Source organism: Cetorhinus maximus, chromosome 21, assembly GCF_964194155.1.
Source record: "Cetorhinus maximus chromosome 21, sCetMax3.hap1.1, whole genome shotgun sequence".
NCBI lineage: Eukaryota > Metazoa > Chordata > Chondrichthyes > Lamniformes > Cetorhinidae > Cetorhinus > Cetorhinus maximus.
The window spans coordinates 9,716,653-9,730,051 of record NC_135899.1 but is presented as its reverse complement, the minus strand read 5'-3'; the positions used below and the strand labels follow the sequence as shown (position 1 = coordinate 9,730,051).

The 13,399-nt window shown below is 44.3% G+C and overlaps 1 pseudogene; it reads right to left on the bottom strand.

Annotated features, from left to right (window-relative positions):
- Positions 1-834: 834 nt before the first annotated feature.
- Positions 835-13,399, bottom strand: part of LOC144695438 (zinc-binding protein A33-like) — a 29,131-nt pseudogene continuing 16,566 nt past the window's right edge.

Sequence of the window (13,399 nt, the reverse complement as noted above, 5' to 3'; positions counted from 1 at the left end):
AGAGATTGAAGTAAATCACACTGACAGTTTTATGGCGATTACAAGAAACAAACCAACTAGAGATTAATATAAACAGAAAATGATGGAAATACTCAGCAGGCCAGGCAGCATGATAACGGCACTTGCTCACTGCCTGAGCCCAAACTGAGGACAGCCGAGAATCTCAGCAGCAGCTGGTCTCCCGCCTCCCCTCCCCTCCCCTCCCCTCCGACCGAAAGGAAATGTCAGACTCACCGCTGAAAACCATGACAGCCGAAATATCAATCAAGTGAAGAAGGGAGAGAATTCGGGAGGTTTGGGGGTGGAAATCTTGACAGCTGCTCATGCAGGAATAACTCTAACTCCTGGGAATTTATACAAAGCGGGGAGCTTGTTATTTTGATTCGATTCACTTCATAATTTTCCTTTTTATCTCTTCCCAACCTCTGGAGAAATTATTTCCTGGACCCCCTGGAAAAACACCCCGGACCCCAGTTTGCAAATCACTGATCTGATTCATCTCAAACACGCTGATGTCCCACCACCTTCCGCCTGTGGAGCAACATTACAGGCAGGAAGATCACCGGGTTCCTGCAGTTCACAGCTCATTCTACTCAGTAAGTTCCTGTCTACAATTGAGCTTCTATTTGTTTCTTCTCTCCCCCTCCTTCTTTCCCCCAGCCCTACAGAGGTCCTCGCTGATCTTGCAGTTCCCAGTTCCCATACAGGGTTTACATCCACAATGTTAACCTGGCTTCTCTCTCCACCTGTGACAGAGACCGACACCCATCAATTTACAGCTGGCAGGAGGCAGGGAGACGGTGTGAAATTATGGGATGGATCTGTTCGTGGCCTTTAATCCCGCAGATTTCTCAGCGGTGCCGAGTTTACCCCGTCATCATTTGATCCCGGAAAGAAAAATGGGAAGATTATTTCAGTGAAAGTGTGGGTGAAAGTGTGGAGATGGGACATGTTGTCCGCATTGTAAAATGACACCTGTCCACCCTCATAGTCCAGGAAAACCCCGATCTCCTGGGGTTTCAAACTCGGGGTGAGCCGGGTCCATGAGGGGGAGGTGGCGGCAAAATAACCACTTCCAGGATTCAGCTCCACAATCCAGAACCCGGTCTCTGGTTTTGGTTCGATTCCTCCTTTCCTGTTCACAGACTGTCGGATCACTCCCACAATCCATTCAGTCTTCTCCCCCACCTCCACCTCCCAGTAATGTCTCCCTGATGTGAATCTCTTTGATCCCAGGACACAGGCCCAGGGGTCAAATCTCTCCGAGGTGTCAGGGAGCGGCTGCCGTTTGTCTCCGAGTCTCACACTGGTCCGGTCCTCAGACAAGATGAGCCAGGGATTCGTCGTGTTCAGATCCAGAGTCAGAGAGGCTGGAGCTGGGGAAAAGTTAAAATAACACAGTCAGTGATTTGGAGAGAGGGGATCAATCGCAATGGAGAGACAGGTGAGGTAGAGCATAACGAGGGAGAAAGATCAGGAATAGAGGGAGGAGGGTGATGGATAGGGGAGGAGGTGAAAGATGCAAAGATAAATAGAGAGGGAAGTGAAGAGACGACAGCAAGCAGGAGTGCAGAGAGAGTGTGACAGAGGGTGCATTTGGTGGGCTTGGAGTGGCAGAGCGGGAGCAGCAGATGGAGAGGAAGAGTTAACAGAGAGAGCAAGAATGTAAAATAAAACTGGAGGAGAGAACAGTCAGGGAAGAGGGAGGAGAATGAGAGAGGACAGAGTGCAGGAAGGTGGGAGCGAGAGAATGGGAGGGAGTGGGCGGAGGAAGGAAGAATGGAATGAAGGGTGTGGGGAGAGTGAGAAAACGGGAGGGTGTGAGAGCGCGGGTGCAGTGAGAGAGACAGAGAGAGGATGCGTGTGGAAGAGAGCTTGGGAGGGAGGGGAAAGTGGGATGAGGGGGGAGGAGAGTGGGATGGAAGGGTACAGAGTGTGGATGGCTCTTCTTCCTGTTCTCCCTTCCACAATGTCTCTCCCCGTGCATTCATGCTCTCTCCCCTCCCCCCTTGGTCTATCAAGGCTCCCGATGCCAAATGCTCTCCCTGCCCTTCCCATTTTCTCTCTCACCTTCCCCTCCCACGCAGTGGTCCAGCAAACCCTCCCCCGCCAGCTTCTTCACTCACCACCCTTTCCCGTGCTCTTTCTCTCCTCCACTGACTGCACTCTCTTTCCCCTTCCCTTGCTACTCTCTCACCCCTCCCCACACAACTCTCACTCTCTCCTCTACCTCTTGCAACCTCTCCTACCCCTCCATCTCCTACTCACTCTTCTGTACTCCTCATGCGCTCTCCACTCCTAGTGCTCACGCTTTCTGCCTCTCCCTCTACTCTTTCCACCCCTTCTGCAGTCTCTTACCCTCCCACTCTCCACATTATGCTCCAGCTCTTTATTTCATCTCCCCTTCTGCTTTCCTCCATTCCCCCGTTCTTTCCCTGCTCTCTTTCCTCTCCAGTCACTTACATTCTTCTCTCCCCAGCCACTCTCCATCTGACCCTTTCTCCTTCACTCATTCTTGCCCCTCCACGCTCACCCTCATGGCCACCCAGCCCCCTATTCTCCCTCTATCACCTCCCTCCTCTCCCCTTCCACACACTTGCTCTGCACTTCCTCTCTTTCCCAACCCGCTATTCCCTCCTCTGCCCGCCGTTCCAGCTTGCAAATGCCCACATCACCTCTTTCCCTTCTCCATCCTGCTCCCCCCGCCTCTCCATTCCGCTCTCTCACATGCCCACATGCTCCTGCTTACCCTCGCTCCACCCCTCCTGCTCTTACTATCTCCTTACATCCCTGCTGTCTTCTCTCCCTTCCCCCTTCTGGTCTCTTTCTCTTCCCTCCCCTACTGCTCTCTTTCTGCCCCCTCCTCTCCGTTCCTCTCCCCATCACTTCCTATGCTCTTTCTATCCCCTCACCTTCCTACTCTCACTCCACCCCCTCCGGCTCTTTCTCTCTCTCCCTTCCGACTCCCACTCTCTTGCTCTGCACCTGCTTTTTCTCTCCTCCCATTCTGCTCTCTCTCCTCATTGCTTTCACACCCTGACCTTCCTCTCCCACACTCTGAAACATGCACAAACATGTGATGTTGACTGAGTGATAAACATTGGCCAAGGTACTGGGATAAGCAGCGCCCCCCGCCCGACGCCACCACCCCCCCCCCCCCCCCCCCGCCCCAACATCCTCTCCCCACCACCACTCCTGTAAATTGATGCGCCTCCTAACTCCTCAACCAAGGAGTCTGTGGAGCTCCTGTCTCCCACCACCTTCCACATGAACGACCGATCAAATTCGCATGCCAGAAACCCACAGATAACTGACCAGCAATATTGTACTGAAATTCCTCAGAAAGGATTGGATCTCTGACTAAATTCTTAGGTCAAGCAGTTGTCACTAAAAAATCAACTTCTCTCAATCTAAACTGCTTTTCACAGCCCTGCACGACCACCCCCACCACATCCCTCACCACCCCCAGTCTCCCGCTTCTAAGTTTGACAACATCACTACTTTGCATTGGACTTGGTAACTGTGGTAAACCTATGAATGTTCATCTTCTCTGTTCCGTTTAGAATCTTGAACACTCCAATAAGATCCTCACACTCCCTCCCTTATGCAGTGCAGAGTCAAAGTTTGTTATTTTATTATTATTTGTTGGAATGTGTGCGTCGATCTCAAGGCCAGCAACAATGTTGCCCATCCCTAATTGCCCTTGAACCAGGCCATTTCAGAGGGCAGGTAAGAGTCAACCACATTGCTGAGGTCAGGGGTAGGCCAGATTTCCAGAGTAGTAAACCAGATGGCCTTTTACAAAATGTTCTGATAGTTTCATGGTTACCTTTACGGAGGCTAAATTTCATATATGATTTTTTTATTAATTGAATTTAAATTCCACCAGCTGCTGTGGTGTGATTTGAACCGTGCACGAGAACATTAGCCTGGGTGTCTGGATTACTAGTCCAGTGTCATTTCCACTACATCACCTGCATGTCACTGACTCCTCTTCAGACAATCTTGATTAAGGTGTCTATTTTGATCCATCAAATTAGTTGCCTTTTAACATAGTCTCTCTAATGATATCACATACATAAAATATTTACCAAAACTCCAAAAGGAGCAAGACCAGTCTCTTCTACGGATTAGCTACAGCATACTGAAATTCTTGATCTATTCCTTTGGGTATGCTGATCCACTTAATTCTTTGACACACTGTACTGATGGCTTCAACCACTTCCCAGGGGTATGAAGAGGAAAACAAAATTTGAAAACAGAGGTCCTCTGGAGAATTCACAACTGGCAATGAGTATTTAGTCTGGGGCCTTGGGTCTCCTTTAATCCCTTCACAGCTGGATTGAAAATCAGGAAATTTATATAGGAGTTTTACCGGTGTTAATGGCGGTTTTCATTTCTCTCCACGCTGTGTACTCTAAAGGTCCATTGAACTTTCCGATAGACAGGGCGGCATCTGTTACTGAGAGTGTGTGACTCTTATCACTAATCCTGTAAATATTAAACAGTTAATGTTATAAATTGGCCTTTGTTGGAATATTTAAGAAATTATTTAACTGATCAAGCCATCCTAACACCCCTACCTTTCGGCATTTTTCATGATAGGGCCAATGTAGTACAGAGTGAAACGTTAATATTGTTTCTATAACAGAGCAAAACATAACTTAGAAATGCAAAGGTAGAGATGGAAACACCCATGTCAAGAAAAAAAAAACATGCCCTGAAGACAGGTTAGTTATCGGGATACCACAAATTACAGGGGAAGATAACATTTAGCTTACACACTTGATGTTTTATATTTAAAAATCATTAAGAACAAAAACAAAGGCTGAAAGTATTAGAAGCAGTGTGACGTTAAAAATAAATCTGCAGCTTATTTTCCAGTTTATGCAATACGTGAGCCCAACAAACCTCCATAACACCTGCCCTTCTCTACTTCTGGCCCCTCCAACATCTCAGATGTTGAATGTTGCTGAATATAGAGACATTTTGCTGAAGCTTTTTGCCTTGCACTCATCCGGATAAATGGAAGAATGCCAAATTTCAAACGATCGCAACAATTTATACATTGGGAGGGAAGGTTGCTGATTGTTTGGAAAATCGACTCTGTTTGGCCGATGTGTTGCCATGGAGAAAGCAAGGAGGAACTATAACCTCCCCAAGCTCCCAGCTATTTCAAAAAAGGCACAAGGCTTGAACGTATCTCTGATTTTAGTCACTCCCCCATTGTTGGCCAAGCTTTCAGCTGCTGGGGCCCTAATCTTTGGAATTTCCTCCCCCTACACCTCTCTACCTCTCTTTCTTCCTTTAAAATGCTCTCTAAAATCTACATGCGTCATCTCTTTTAATGTGGCATCGCTTCAATGCTTTTTTTCTTTATATCACTTCTGTGAAGAACCTTGGAAGTTTCTAATATGTTGAAGGTGCTATATGAATACAAGTTATTGCTGCTGTTGTTACAGAGCAAGCTTGTATGATCGTACAAAAATAGTACCCGTTACCACTTTATGGTATGTCTTTCTCAGGTTAGTCAGGAGCTGCAGGTAAAAGGGTGACCGACTCCATTGAAACTTGGGGCTTGTGGATGAGGAGAAATGTCTTCACTCAAAGGGCTGTGAATCTTTGGAATACCCTACCCCAGAGAGCCATTGATGCTTCATCACTGATAATATTTAAGGGTGAGTGAGACAGGTCTTTGTTCACCCAGGGAATCAAGGGATATGGGAAGTGCACGGAAAACTGCAGTTGAGACAGAAGATCAAACAGCATGTAGTGAATGGCTGAATGGGATTGAGGGGCCGAATGATCTGCTATTACTCCTTTTTGATGTTCTTATTTGTGGTTCTCTCAGGATAAGTCAGAATCCCTCAGCCAGGCACGCAGCCTTTAGACTGCAAGTAAATCTCTCCGGGCCTGGGGACTAGGTTGTACTTTTTACATGCAACCTTGACATTTAATGCAATATTGTCGAAGAGTAATATAAATGTGAAATGGTAGTGGAAGGCAGAAATCCAGTGAGTGAGCCTGGGAGTCAGAGGCAACAAAAGATCGAAAAGAGAAAAAAGAGAGTGTGGCTGTGGCCAGGGGTATATACTTCAATGCAAGGAGTATAGCAAATAAAGCAGACAAGCGGAGGGCACAACTAGAAACATGGCAGTATTATATCATAGCTATTCCAAAAACATGGTTTAAAGAGGGCCAGGGATGGCAGCTCAACATTCCTGATAACGGGGCTTTCAGAAGCGATAGAGAGGATGATGAAAAGGGAAGGGGTGCGGCAATTTTGGCTAGAGAAGCAATTTGGGTATGAGGAGGGATGATACGTTGAATGATCATCTATTGAGGCCATATGATTGAGCTTAGGAACAAAAAAAGGGGCAGTCACGCTACTCGGAATGTAGACCCTCAAACAGTCAGAGGGAGGTAGAAAAACAATTATGTAGGCAAATCTCTGTGAAGTGCCAAGAAAAAGGCAGTAATAGTAGGGGATTTTAACTACTCCAATATAACTGTGATCGTTTTAATGTGAAAGGAATGGAGGGAACAGAATTCTAAGGGTACATTGAGAAAAACTTTTGTGGCCGGTATGTAGCCAGTCCAACAAGGGTGCGGTTCTGGCATTAGTTTTAGGAAATGAAGCTGTGGTGGAAGGAGCGACAGTGAGAGAGAATTTTTGTGATGCTGATCATAATTCAGCCAGTTTCAACAAAATTATAGAAAAGGATAAAAATGGAATGGGAGCTAAAATTCTAAATTGGGGCAAGGCCAATTTCAGTCTGCTGAGGTGTAATTCAGCAAAATGGACTGGAAACAGCGACTTGAAGGTAAACCAGTGTGTTATGACTGGGATAGGAGGATTACGCAGTTGATCTAGTCCCACTACTCCCCAGGTCATACCAATAGTTTCAAAGATCAAATTGCTCACCAATGTTTACCTTCACGACTGGTATTCAACTTAAAAGAGAACCCAGACTTCTTTCAATAAATAACAAACTTATTGGTTTATTATGAAACCATTCTTGTGGAATAGAAGGGCAAAGCTTATCAACATACGGTATGGAATATTAATTTGTATTAATTTCTCTTTCAACATACCCTAAGTCTCTCTCTCTCTCTCTCTCTCACACACACACATACACACACACAGAAGCACACACACACACGAATGAAAATACTATAGAAATGACAGAATTCGGCCAAAGATTAAAATTCAATGTTCAAAGGCAAAGGATAAAGATGGAACTCTTGGAATCGTGCTTGGGTTATACGGTTGATTTCTCAGCACTGATGCATGAATCAATCAATGACTCTGGCAGGAAAGTGGTAAATGAATTCAACACAAAGAAGTATGAAGTGATGCACTTGGAGAAATCAAACAAGAGTTACGCAACAAATGGGAGTATAATGAAAGGTGTGAAGGAAGTGAGGGACCTTGGAGTGAATGTCCACAGATTGCTGAAAGTAGCAGCAGGTCAATAAGGTAGTTAAGAAGGCACATAGAATCCTTTCTTATGAGCCAACCATAGAATATAAGAGTTGGAAAGTTATGCTTGAACTATATAAAATATTAGTTAAGCCACAACTGTATAAAACATTAATTAAGCCACAACTTAAGTACTGTATGCAGTTCTGGTCATCTCATTACAGAAGGGATGTAATTACATTAGAGAGGATACAGAGGAAATTTACAAGGATGTTGCCAGGACTAAAAAAGTGCATCTTTGACGAAAGGTTGCATAGTCTGGGTTTGTTCTCCTTAGAACAGAGGCGGCTTAGGCGAGATTTGATTGAGATGTAAGAAAATCGTGAGGGGCCTAAATAGAGTAGATAGGAAGGGCCTATTTATCTTAGCAGAGATGTCGGTGACCAGGGGCCAAAGATTTAAAATGATTGGTAGAAAGATTAGAGGGCAGATGAGGAAATACATTTTCACCCAGGGGGTTGTGGGGGCCGGGAACTCACTGCCTGAAAGGGCAGTAGAGGCGGAAACACGTAACTCATTTAAAAGCTGTCTGGATATGCACCCTAAGTGACGTAGCCTGCAGGGCTCCGGACGAAATGCGGGAAAGTGGGATTAGGCTGGGTGGCTCGTTTTTCGGCCGGCACAGACTCGATCAGCCAAGTGGCCGCTCTCGGTGCCGTAAAACTTCAATTATTCCAAAAAATCTAATACTATTAAACCACTGCAATTAAAGTTGTTACTGTAAAAAAAACTTGTGCGTGAGCTATATTGCAGATTTGTCATTGACTAACAACCCTTTAATGGCGTCTAATTTTAACACTGTGTAAGTGAATAGGTTTTGTGCGATTGAAAATCGGGTCCAACCCTGCGATGGTAACCGGGAAAAAAATCCGCCAACAACCATAACATTTTACCAACTGTGCGGAGTTTCAGAAAAGCGCAATTCCTACCTTCTCTTCGAACAAGTTTCCTCCTGAAATAAGTAAAACACGCAAAGTAAGGATGAAATACAAAATCATAGGGTAAGAGGCCATTTGTCCCGCCGTGTCCGTGTTCGATCTCCGCAACAAGAAGTCAACTAGCCCCACTGCCCTACTTTTTTTCCCAGGAGGATACAGACGGGCTGGTTAAGTAACCAGACACAGAGCAGATGAGACCTAACACGTTAAGTGCAAAGAGATGCAGTTTGATGGGCGAATAAGGAGAGGCAATATAAACTAAGTGGTGGAGTTTTATAGACAGTGCGGGGATAGACTATGGAGACGAAATGCACAAATGTTCAGGATGATTGAAAAAAATGGAGAATGTTCTATCAGCAATGACGTTTGTTGATCTGGAATGTGCTGACAAGCCGGAGAAAGCAGGGCTTTGTGTATATATATATATATACATATAAATTGTCCCCACCCATAAGACCATCAGACTATAAGACATAGGAGCAAAAGTAGGCCATTCGGTCCATCGAGCCTGCCCCGCCATGCAATGAGATCATGGCTAATCTGATAACCCACTTCCCTGACTTTTCCTCTAACCCTTGATTCCTTTACTGATTAAAAATCTGTCCATCTCAGCCTTGAATGTACTTAACGACCCAACTTCCACAACCCTCTGCCGTGAAGAATTCCACAGGTCCACTTCCCTCTAAGAGAAAAAAATCCTCCTCATCTCTGTCTTAAATGGGCGACCCCTTACGCTAACCTTATGCCCTCTGGTCCTAGAATGTTCCATAAGGGGAAACAACCTCTCAGCATCTACCCTGTCAAGCCCCCTAAGAATCCTATATGTATCAATTAGGTCGCCTCTTATTCTTCTAAATTCCAATGAGTAGAGGCCCAGCCTACTCCACCAAGTGAAACGTTCACCTCTATCGGGGGAAAGAGCAGGGTAGGACGAATTTGATAACTTTTCCACTAAATCAGCACAGGCAAGATAAGCCGACTTGAAACCCTGTGGATTGCTGATAGGATTATGTTTTTAAGTCTAAACTTTGTGTCACACACTGGATCTCAAAGTCAGTTCCTGTCACAAACACAGTGATTCTCAAGCATCACTATACCACACACTCGTCTGGAGCTGGAAGTGGATTGTAACAGGAGTTCAAGCAGAACATTAATCAGGGGCAACACGGAAATAGTGGGAAACAAAATTTAAAAATCGCGACAACTAATTCCCAGGAGTTTGCAGGTTTTCCAGGGATTCTGCAGACAGTGTGGGAATAGTTCGGCGACAACAGCAGAACCGACCTGAATAGACATTAATTCAGTTCAGGTCCATAGCTTTTTTTCAGTATATACTACATTTATTTCACTCTTATCCGCAGACTTTATCTGACTGTGTGAAGTTGCACTGACTGAACCGACCCTCAATCTGTTCCCTCACCTTCAGAAATATCAGCTCGTCTTTTTGCTCCATCTGTTTCTGCAAATTTGAGAGCTTCTCCTCAATCGAAATTAAATTCTTCTGAATCTCTCGAAAGTTTTTCTCCATTGATTCTAGAATCCTCTCCTCTTCTTCCCTGAGATCTCTGAGTAAACGCTGCTCTTTCTCAGTGAGAACCTGGTGCATTTTAGTGAACTCGGATGTTATGCGGGTCTGCAGACTGCTCGATTGTTTCTAACAAATGAAATGTGAAACATAATTAATGCCCCGCGATAAAGGGAACTAGACTAAGCGAGATGCCGGAAAATCAGCACAGGGACCTTACCCTAACTTCCGAAATCTTCCGCTTCTGTTTCAGTTCCGTTTCTAGAATCTCTGATTTCTTCCGTGTGACAGAAAATAAGGACAATTTCAGTCGATCCAGAGATTTAGGGAGAAAATACCAGAATTAAATAGTGAAACCGTAAGAATCTCGCAAAATAATCAGCCTGTAAAATATTTTCCCTCTTACCTTGTAGATTTCAACAGCTTCATCGATCGGCAGGAAGCGGTGCTCTCTGTGTTCCCGCGAATCTCCACAAATCAGACAGATCCATTTCTTGTTAGTTTCACAAAACAGCTTCAGTTCTTCCTGATGTTCCTCACAGTGAAGTTTACTTTCCTTCTTTATCGGATTCAGCTTTAATTTTCGAGCTTTCTCGGCCAGATTCGCTAAGGCCGATTTACCCTGAGGTTTCTTTCCGGAAACTTCTCTCTACATTCCGGGCAGGAGTTTATCTCCTTCTTTTCCCAACACTGGGTGATGCAGGAGCGGCAGAAGTTGTGTCCATAATCTATTATTACCGGATAGGTGAAGAAATCAAGACAAATGGGACAATTTAAAACCTCTGAAATTCTCTCCCTCCTCTCTGGAATCCATGTTCACACTCGGCAGTTGCTGATTCAAACCGATTTCATTTTCGATCTTATTCAGGTGCTGCACACCTTCAGTTCATGGATCCGCCGACGAAGGTCACTACAACACTCAGGAAATTATTAGTATATACTAGTCTGTGCCCGGTCGGCATTCACATTGACAAACAAGACACAGGGCGGTATGAAAGATACACGGGTGTGCAGTATGGAAAAGAATGGCCGAACGCTGTCAGAGAGGGTAAAGTTTCATGGAGCGTTGGTAATGGGAGAAGGGAGAGAAGGGGCAGGGAGGAGGCGGAAATCGGCAGATCGATATTTCATTGCACTTGCTTCAGGGGAACTCGCTGTCAAGTACAAACACGGCGTCAGGTCCAGAAACATAAACTGAATTCTGTTAATGATTGCAGCCTCTCACCTTAAAGCAGAAAGAGCCAGAAATGTCAATGAGTTATTTTCGATAACAGGTGCCGAGATATTTAGGTCAAGTTCGACTGGGCTAAGTGGGGAGGTAGTGATATTATCTCTGGGCTGGTATTCCAGAGACCCAGGGTGTTGCGCCGGCGATAGCGTTCGAATCCCACCACGGTAGAAGATGACATTTGCATTCAAAGAAAAAAATCTGGAATAAAATGAATGACCATGAAACCACTGCCTAAAAACCCATCTGGTTACCTAATCCATTTAGAGAAGGAAATCCGGCCTACGTGTGACTCCAGCTCCACAGCAATGTGGTTGGCTTTTAAATGCCCACTGAACAAGGGCAATTAGGAATGGACAATAAATGCTTGCCCAGCCAGCGATGCCCACATCCCATGAATAAAGGTTAAAAAATGCTGCTGGAAGGAAAATGAAGACTAGTTATATAGTACCAGTCATGATGCCGAGTCATCCAGAAGCGCTTTAGAACGCGCGAAATACTTTTGAAATATAGTCACCCAATCCCTGGAAGGAACCTCGCTTGATAGCTCCGAATTTACAATGTTTGTTTAGAAACATGGAGGGCGGCTTCTGAACAGAGTCACAGAGTCTGCTCACAAAATTTTAACATAAGAATAAAACATTTATTAAACAAGCACAGGTTACTATATTGCACTACTCCTTGAGCCACAGTCATACCTTTCACACATATACAGAGTTTTAACTTTGGTACAAGTTACAAAATCCATCTGATACTCTAATGTTCACAGTAAGTTTACAATCCATGTAAATCAATAGGTGACTAATGGTCAGGCACACCACACTCTGAAGCTAAGTGACAGATGCCACCCAAAGGAGATTCTATTGATCTCACATCAATTCCCCGCAGATACTGGTCACACTGTGAGCCAACAGGTCTCACTGAAACTCTGTCTATCACATGAGGTTTTGCAATCTCTACACTCGAAGAACTCACCTTGGAATCTTCTTTCAAATGATAATTTCTCTGACACATCTTCAACAAGGATCCACACCCCAGGGTTTCAATCTCTCCTTTCAATGTTCCTCTCCCTTTGATCACAATGTGCATTAAAGCTTTGCCTTCCACACATTCTCCCAGATACTCCGCCATGCAAACAGAACACCACTGCTTCACAGGCTCTTAGTAAGGAGTCACCTCCCTTTGGCTGTCTCCTCGGATCTTCTGGCTTCAAGCTTTAAGTCTGCTTCCTGCAGCTCTGTCTCTTTAATTTGGAGCCGTTTTTATGCGCCTTACTTTAACTAAGCTGAAAAGGACCTTTTTCAGACCCCTCTTCTTTTTCTTTGACGAGAAAGCCTTCTTGGCCCACTCCCTGATTTTTCAACATTTCTTTTTTGTTCTGAGGTCTTTCTGTCTTCACCTTGTGGTATTCACAAACCAACTGAACTTAAACTGCTTTCTGTTTCTCCCAGTCTCTCTGTGGACCTTCTGTTGCAAGGCAACAGCACAAATTTTCTACTATGTTTTAACTTTCCTAATCCAATTCAAGGGTCGTAAAATCTCATTAAAATGCAGGAATAGAAACAAAGCTCTGGCCCTGCTGGCTCCACTCTTAAATGAAATTAGGCCGAGGTTTCACCTTTTTTCCCACAAAGAAAAAATAAATAAACTTAAAGCTAGAGCTTGCTCCTAACACATACAAATAGCCACATAATTTACTAAAATCTATCTTTAGTTCCAAACATCACTGTTGCAATGTATATCAGCCAATTTGAGCTCAGCAAGCTCTCACAAACAGCAATGAAATAAAGAAGCAGAACATCTATTTTTTTCTGTACTGATCAAGGAATTAATATGAGCCATGGCATCGGGAGATTTCTGAAATACAACATACAAAATACTTGAAATACTCAGCAAATCAGGCAACATTTGTGGAGAGGAACAGAATAATGTTTCAGGTCCATGGTGACCCTTCATCGGGAATGAAAAAAGATAGAATGGTAAAATAAAAGTAAAATACTGTAGATGCTCAAAGTAAAAACAGAAAATACTGCAAATACTCAGCACATCATGGTGAGTTAATGTTTCAGTCGAATATGATTCTTCTTCTGAAAATGTTAACTCTTTCCCTCTCCACAAGTGCTGCTGAATATACAGAGCATTTTGCACACTTTCTACTTTTATTAAAATTAAAAATGTAATAAGTTTAAGTAAGTGCAAGTTCTAGGGGGGATCAAAGAGTTTTG